The sequence below is a fragment of the Chaetura pelagica genome, unplaced genomic scaffold (genome assembly GCF_000747805.2).
Source record: "Chaetura pelagica isolate M959 unplaced genomic scaffold, ChaPel_1.0 scaffold7, whole genome shotgun sequence".
NCBI classification, from domain to species: domain Eukaryota; kingdom Metazoa; phylum Chordata; class Aves; order Apodiformes; family Apodidae; genus Chaetura; species Chaetura pelagica.
Window position 1 is genome coordinate 3,058,365 of NW_009953920.1, and position 9,069 is coordinate 3,067,433.

The window sequence follows — 9,069 nt, forward strand, 5'->3', positions numbered from 1 at the left end:
AGACATTTTGGTCAGCAGCCATTTCAGTAAGGGCGTTTTGAGCACCTGATTTTCAGCATATGAGCAACCCTGTAAAGTAGCTTTTTGACTGCACTGGGATTACTCAGATGCTCGACTGATAGACATGAGCAACTGCACAATCGAGGTCTACAAACTTGTATATTTTGTTTGTATAATATTATAGATACCTTCATATTTATAGCTGTTGAATTATTTATTTCACAGTATGTGTATTTTTGTCTGTGCTATTACTAATTTATATCCTCAAATACTTCATAACTTTATATGTAAATACTTAATGTTATTGCTCTTAAATGTATGCACCTTATGTTGAAGGAATGTTTCTACTTAAAACTTCAAATGGCATAACTCAGTTGGGAAAAGTGGCTTTTAAAGTTTCATTTTTGTACTATCTGTTTATGAACGCAAAATGCATTTTTTTTTTAAAATAGCGTTCAGTAGAGAACACACTTAGAAACTTATTTAAAATCTGTTTTGTTTATATATCATTTTGCTTTTGCACTTCTCTTTCAATGTCAAGCTGTTTCTTAAAAAAGAAGGTCTAAACCTTAATTATGTTCTGAAGCTCCTGATGGGACAGTATTTATTTCTGTTTTCCAAACACATGCACCAGATAAATGGCAAAACACAACAGGATATTCTGTGCCATCTTTGACAGGTGTAAGTTAGCATTGTCATGTTATTTAAGATGAGCTATTAAATAATGCCTTCTGCACTGGCCCAGTCTCTTGCTTTCTGCGTGTTCCTGTTCAGCAGTCTCATCATGGCAGAGCAGCACAGGTGGAAGAGTAGAGGGAACTCTTGCATATCTGCTCATGAACTCCTAGCTCCATTTTCCTGTAATGAGTTTCCTTCTTTTGCTCTCCTTGCCCCTGTTCCCCTTCTCCCATCCTCTCCAATCCCAGTTGTGTTCTGCAAGCCTTTGCCTTGGGCAAAACAGCAGCCTCCAAGGGAAGTTACTGAAAGGTTTTCTGGGTAGGAAACCTGGATACCTTTCTCTGCTGAGAAGCCCGAGGCAGCAGTATTAGTGCGTTTAAAAGGTAACATCAAAACTAGAAAGAGCCATTTGCTGTGCAAAAAAGTCAGGGGTTATAAAAGGGAGAGTGGGGTAAAGCCTGGCCTTAATCTTTTTGTTGAAAGCAGTGAAGAGGGTCTCCTTCACTTGAGATCACAGAATCAGGAAATTACTTTGGTTGGAAAAGATCTTCAAGATCACTGAGTCCAACCATTACCCTAACACTGAAAATTCCTTAATTAAACCATATACCTAAGTACTATGTCTATATGACTCAAATACCTCCACGGATGGTGGTTCCACCACGTCCCTGGGCAACCCATTCCAATGCTTGACAACCCTTTTGGTGAAATTCTTCCTAACATCCTACCTAAACCTCCCCTGGCACAACTTCAGGCCAGTACCTCTCGTCCTATCACTTGTAACTTAATAGAACAGACCGATCCCCACCTCTTTACAACCTCCTTTCAGGTAGTTGTAGAGAGCAATAAGGTCTCCCCTCAGAGTCCTTTTCTCTAGTCTAAATAACCCCAGCTCCCTCAGCTGCTTCTCATAATTCCAAGCCCTTCATCAGCTTTGTTGCCCTTCTTTGGACACACTCTAGTAGCTCAATGTCCTTTCTGTAGTGAGGGGCCTCGCACCTTTTTTTTTTTTTCCTTTGGCATGATGCGCGGAAGGAAAACTCTATTAACCCCCTGAAGCTACAAAGCAGGTATACTTATTTGCACCTGTTCTGATTTGGTTTGGTGGGTTTTTTGTTAGTGGGGGAAGGGCCACAGGAAGCTGAGAAGCTTCCCCCTGCTCCAAACCCAGCCAAGGAGTCATTAGAGGGACAATAGATGCATCTCAACACTTAACATATGAAAGAACTGATAAAACACCAGAGCAGGGAAGGACTTGGGGGAAGAAGAGCTGTGCCTGAGGAGGAGAGCTGTGCTGGTGATTGGTGAGGAAGAAGGGGAAGAAGGTGCCCTAGCAGAAGTTTCCCTGCAACCCATAGTGACATGGCAGGCTGACCTCTGCACTCAAGGAGGAACGTGGGGGAACATTCCCTGGAGGCACTGGGAGGGGTAAATTTGGCCAGTGGACTTGGATTTTGCAGCCAGTGGATTTGCTGCCAGTGGACTCGGATTGCTCAGCTGTGGAAGACCCCCGTGCCAGGGGAGTTGGCTTTTCCCAAAGCAGCCCTTGACTGTGAGAAGCCCACACTGGAGCAGCTTGCTCTGGACCTCATGGGAAGGACTCATTCTGCATAACTATCAGTGTGGTGTCTATGGCAGCAAAAAGAACACCGAATCAACAAACAAGTAGCTAATACAAAAACTCCTAATAACACTAAAACAATAAAAAGCTGCTTAAGCCAAGTGATGTTGAGTAGCCAAGAGATAAGCTTTTCCCAGAGTTCTTTGAATCCCAAAGAGGTGTCCTCTAAGGAAACCTCATGTAAAATTTTGGCCAACTGTCATCCTGTTTTGTAAAATCACTTTGCTTAGGGGATGATACGTCTGTTTATTGCCCTTGAAGAGAGTCCATGGTGAGATTTTCAATCCTTTCCAGAGCTGCTGAAATATTTACAATGGCCTTTTCCAATTCAGTCACTCTTAGTTGGGGAAATAGCCACTGTACAAAACTGTGGTACTCTGGTGAGAGCTCTATGAGGTGGTTTGGTGCTTCTCACATAATTCTGTTCCAAGGGATATGTAAGATCACTGGAGGAAGGCGGGAGTGATTAAAAACTTTTTCTTGAGGTATTCTATAGCCTCTTACACAATGTCCTTTCCTAGTGTTAGGTAAGCTTTTTCTAGCTCTACCATCTTTACTGAGCCACCAGGTTTCACAAACTCTAAACAAAAAGTCTGTATCTTCCTTCTGATGCGGTACAGTATGACTAATCCCTGTATTGTTAAATTTTTCTAAGTCAAATTTACCTACATCCATGGCATTTGAGCAGTTCAGCCTGCTATTATCCAGGCAGCAGGCCTAAATTATCACCTTACTTCACATTTCCCAAGACAACAAGTCAAATAGACTCCCTATTATTTTGTTCAAATCAAATCCAAATTTACAGATGTTTCCCCCCCTAAATTTTGGAAGGTTTGGATCCGATTCTGACGAGGTGTTCCATACAAGGGGAATTCCTTCTTGTCTCTGGGAAGAACCATGCATATTCAATAGTTTGAAAGACTGAAGTTTTTCCCCATCATTTGTGTCACATGTACATACATTCTGATCCCAAGCATACGCAAAACCTATGATTACAGGTAATAATACCACTGTCTTCATTGTCAGGCTCTCTGGAATAATTTTGGGGGTCCTTCAGCAATTGTAGTTTGTTGGTGCTTTCTTCATTCTTAAATAATGAATCCAAGCTGGTTGTTCACTGTTTTTGATTGCTGTGTGAGTTGTCAGCAAAACCTGGAACGGATCTTCCTACTTTGGTTCCAGTGGGGAGCCTGCAGAAGTCTTAGTATACACAGTCTCCAGGTAGCAAATTATTAGTTGACTTGTCTAAGCTCTCGCTGCTGCCCAACACTTGTCAGCTTATTTTTTTTAATTCTCTCTGTAAAGAGATTGCATACTGGGATAGGCTTTCTTTGCCTATTTGGGAAATATGTCCTATAGGATGTGTTGGATATGGCTGACCATACATTATTTCAAATGGGCTCAGGTTCTCTTTGGCTCTTGGTTTAGCCCTTATTCTCAATAAGGCTAGGGGTAAAGACTGAGGCCAAGGCATATTGGCCTCCTTCCCCAGTTTCACAATGTGTTGTTTTATTAAGTTTCACAAATAAGACTGAGGGAGTCTCTCAGCCATTGTATTCTGGGTTAGGATTTGAAACAGCCACACTCTCTACAGTGAGATTCAATTTCTAAATGACAATTTCTATACACACTACTTTGCCCACTTCCCTTCCTCATACAACTCCTGAGGTGTTCATAGTTTTGCACAAAACAATACATCACTCACTTTGTTGGTCTTCGGCCATGCCCCTCACAGGATAGCGGATCCGTGGATCAGAGCTCTGCACTCACTTTGCAGCTGTGCCGTGTCTCAGTCACACAGTCCTGGCTAGTCCATTCATGCAATCACCCACTCATACAAAGGTCAAATCCAAATCAATTTTCAAAAAAAAAACAACCACAGTTCCCTTTGAGTATATCCAAGTTCAATACCAATAAATCAATACTGGGCTATTTTATCACTCAGTCTCTTAACAGCTGCTTTGTCTGCCTGTTTCCCTCGTGGGAGAATAGAACCATGGATCAAAACTTTGCACTTGCTTTGCACATCTGTATGTTTCAAGTGCATCTCTTTCTCTCTGGCCTTTCACACCACTCGCTTTGTCCATTGCTGACCACATCCTTCTCAGGATAGTGGAACTGCAGCTTGAAACCCCACACTCACTTCTTGCTTAATTACATGTCTCGATCACACAAACACAAGCATTTAGCAGACCCTATTCACAAAACAAAAGCTTCAGCTGGACAGAGGGTGGTCCCATCTGGGCCGCCAAATTGATGCGCAGAAAGAAAACTCTGTAGCCTTGTGAAGCTATAAAACAGGAATACTTTGTTGCAGCACTGGGCACATGGGGGATCGCTCCTTCCATACACGCACGCACAACAATCAAAATGGTGACAACTTATACAGCCAAGTCATACATATGACTTGTAGCAGGACTATGCTAAGTATTTCTTGAATATCCTTATCATATGGTTTGTCCCACTCCCACATGCACAACTGCCTTCTGGTGGTTGTGGGCAGGGGCCTTTTGGAGAAAAGCTTGAATTCTTCCTCGCTATGTCCTTTTGACCTGGAGCCTTGCCATTCATGGGCTTGCTGAGTGTGCAGCCGTGGGTCCTGCTAGTCAGGCTTGCAAGAGGCTGCTGCAGCTAACGTGTGGGAATCCAACACGAGAGAAGCCTGAGGAGCAGCCCTCCCCCTGCAAACATTAACCAAACCATAAACCCCATGAATTTTAAACACCATAACTGTTAATGAACAGTTAATGAACTCTCAATCAGGCATGTGTCACCTAGCAATCCAGGCTTCAGTGTGTGCCTGCTGCAGTGGTCCCACATGCACTGGCAAGTCAAGCCTGGTGGGAATGAATGGGGAAAAAAAGAAATGAGCCGCAGGATACTCTTAACAGCTCAGGTCACCTGGCTTGCAGCTGAATTTGTAAAGGTCATGTACTGTTCCTCGTTATTTCAGCTCCCTCCCTTCACACCCTCCTACCCCATCGAAAAACAAAATAAAAATTGGTGGGAAGGGCTTAGGTGAGCATCTGCAATGTTTGATTCATGTTACCTGAGAACCCTACCTACCCAGTTTGTGAGGGGAGATAAATAAGGAGAGAAAGAAAATGGGGTTGGAGGGCAGCCAACGCTAGTACTGAACACTGATCCTAAACACAGCACAAAATAAAAAGGCAAACAAAATGTGTTGCATAAATCTTTCTTTCCTCAAGAAGAAAAAAAAGTGAGATGAAAAAGAATGGTACATAGCAGAGACTTGCCACAGGGTTTTCTGCACTCCAGGAAAATGCTGTGTTCCCATAGAATCAGACAGTGCATGGGAGCCACAACAAAATACTAGAAGAGAGGAGTCTTTTTCTGCAAAGACAGAACAGAAGATGTTTGTGCTTTACCAGCAGTCTAGCAGCCCTGACTTTGCACAATTAGAAACATTATTTTTCTATGCAAATCATTGCCTTGCTATTGCAGAACATCAATGTCTAATCCTTGTCCAAAAAAAAAAACCCCAACCAACCAAAAAAAACCAAAAACCCAACAATATTAATATGTAAAATAAAAAAAAATCCAAGTGACTCATTCCAAACTAGATTATCAGCTCATGCTGCACATTGAATGGACAAGTCATCTTCAGACATTACCTTTGAAGTGGGTCTACTTTTCCTCAGCTATCACTTGCCTGAACAGCCCCCCCAGGCTGCACTGATGAGTTCCCAGGCTTTCTATTTGCCAACACATTTCATATTTATGGACCAACTATTTTATGCACTTGTTGTACATTGCATCAAGAATTAAGCAGGGATTCAGACCACACAGGAAAATCGGAAATGAGCAGCTTCCTGTGAGTAACAGTAGCAGAGTTAGGACAAGTTGAGTGCTTCTCTTACTGACATGCCATCCTATGTTACCTAGTCACATTTAGGTGAAGGCGGCAGGGGACAAAGGAAAGGATGTGCTGGAAGCACAGCCTGTTCTGTATTACCAGAAAGCACCAAAAACCCAGCAGCAGAGCAGGAGCACTTGCTCCTCTGTGTAGCATGTACACATTCCTGAATGTATTTGTATATAATGTATATATTTTCTTTTATCATTAGTATTTAATTAAAGCTGTGTAGTTTTCGATCCAGAGCATCTCTCTCCTCATTCTCTCTTTCCTTCCCTACCTGGCTAGGAGGGGGAGGGCACCAAGAGCATTGTTGTCAATCCTGAGTCAAACAGTGATAACAATTTAGTGGCGCCCAACGGGGTGCATGTGCCTCTGAGTTGAGCTACTGAGAAACATCAACACAAACCAAGGAGCAGATGACGCTGCTCAATTGTTCCAAAGAGACTTAGACTAGGAACATAAGGGTGAACTCTCTCTGGCCTGATGGGCCCGTGACATTTCGGGTCATCAGGGCAGAGATGCAACATACAAATGGGCTCTTGACCAAGGGGTGGACATAACCATGGACACTATTGTGCCAGTTATCCACAATTGTTGAGACTTGCACCACAGTTAAGCATGCTAAACTGTTTAAAACTTTGTGGTATGAGGGGAGGTGGTCAAAGTACAGGTATGGGGAGGCTTGGCAAATTGGCTATATCACACTGCCTCAGACCTGCCAGGGTAAGCACTATGTGCTTACATACCAGTACTTGCACTCTGTGTACTGAAAACTGCTCTGATAGCTCTGTTGACAAACAAGGGCTTTATTTTATTTTCCCTCCTTTCTTCCTCCCTTGACCTACCTCCTCCACCAAGGTTCAAAGTTCATCTGCAAGTAAGCTACTGCAAGGGCTCAGGGAGAGGGAGAACCTCCTGCAGGAGAGATGTGGGAGCAAGGGCACTCATGGACGTTGAAGTAAAGTCAAATGAACAATTCTAAACTCAGGCCATTTCAGATCTTGACTGTTTAATTTTGCAAAAGTTTCTGCTTGCTTTTTCAGACTCCATGTTCGATTATTACTTCTTTGTGGCAGTTATTAACATCCCAGCAGAGACAAGGGCATGCAGGGGAAGGCAGGGCTGTGTACAGGCTTGATACCTTGTTGCTTCCTTACAAGACACTTTTCCCAGAAGGGACAGCTATTCCAGCAATGCCTCCTTGCTGCCATTCTGCTGTGCAGAATATGGCATAGGCAGTCTTGCTCCTGCTCTCAGTCTCCTCCAAGTGCTAACAAATGCAGTCCATTTGTGCCAACATGAAGGCTTGTAATTGTATAAGTACGCCAGTGGTGACATGATGTTTTTCTCTCTCAGAGGGTGCTTTGTAGTTCAACAGGCTGATGTGTAGATGCTGAGGTTCCTCAAAAAGCATCTTAGTGTGGGATGTCTCCGGTGGCCTAGGGCAAATGTTGGCTGTATCATAATCTTCATTCACATTTTCTCTTTGCCTGTGACTTCTGTTTATTCTGCTGAGCCCTCACCATTTAGCCCCAGCAAAGAAATAGAATAGGAAGAACAGCAAAATGTGACTGGTAGCAGGGTAATAGCAGCTGTGGAAATGCATGACAGGATCTGAGGGCTGCAGGCTGCATGCGGCCCCCTGTGACAAAGAAATCATCAGCTTTCCAAGCTCAATCAGGTCTTTTTTATGCAAGTTATGGGTTGCAAGTTATGTGACATGTAGCAGATGCAGGAAACCTTCTTCACCTTGAATATTCTCTGTGTGGCGTAAGCAGGCAAAAATAGCCTCTGCTCTTTGTTTCCAGGGAGTGAGGGAAATGCACACCCAGCCTGGCTCATGTAAGCAAGTCCCTGCCTACCCCACTTTTGGAAAGTCTTACCATACATGGCTATGGGAAGCACTCTTTCTCAATGACATTTTCTTCAGCTTCACAGATTTTTCTGGAGGAAATCTCAGCTGCTCTCTGCAGCAATAACTTCACTGCTGTTCTTTCCATCCCCACTTCTGGAGAGAGCAGTGGGTCAGATTATCCGTGATAAGAGAAAGGCTCTTAAGGAATTTGGATATGTCAGCAGAAGTGGAAAGCCAGGATACATACTAAAGCAGGACATGCGTTCTGCAAGGATAAACTGAGATTTTGCCACATTCATTTCTTTGCTTCTGCTAGTACCTGGTCTCCATTATTTTTCAGCTGCAACTTTCAGCCTTGAAGTAGTTTGCATTTTTTTATTGTATGTACAGGGCAAAAGCAAAAGCAAAGTTTTTTACAATGGGATTCCCTCTAAGGCTGGTGTGTATGCTTGTACAGCTGCAAAATCTGAACTGGAAGAAAAAATTTAAAAATGCAGGATTTAAAAAATGAAACAACTTCTGGTGAGCAACAAATGTGCACTACTCGCCATTTTACTAAGTAGTTTCCTTTTTAGCAGAAAAAGATGTAACATCTTCTAAATCAATGTATTGTATAATGTAGACAATCTCATATGCTCCAGACACCAAGCTATTACATCCTGACAGGTTCATAGGATCACAGGATGGCTGCGATTGGAAGGGATTCTGGAGGCCACCTGGTCTAACTGACTTGCTCAAGCAGGGCCACCTAAAGACAGTTGTCCACAACTATGTCCAGACTTCTTTTGAATTCTTCTAAGGATGGAGATTCCAAAATCAAATGGTTAAATACTTTACAATTGGAAGAAAATACCCAGGTTCACTGGACATACCAAAACACTTCCAGTGGCCTAAAACAAAATTAATTTTGCAGCGCTTGCAGATGAATACTGACCAGAACTGATACTGACCAGAACAAGCTTGCGCTTGGAATACTTCGATACCATCTTCAGATCTTGTTTTTGGATCTCAGAAAAAAAAAAAAAAAAAAAAAAA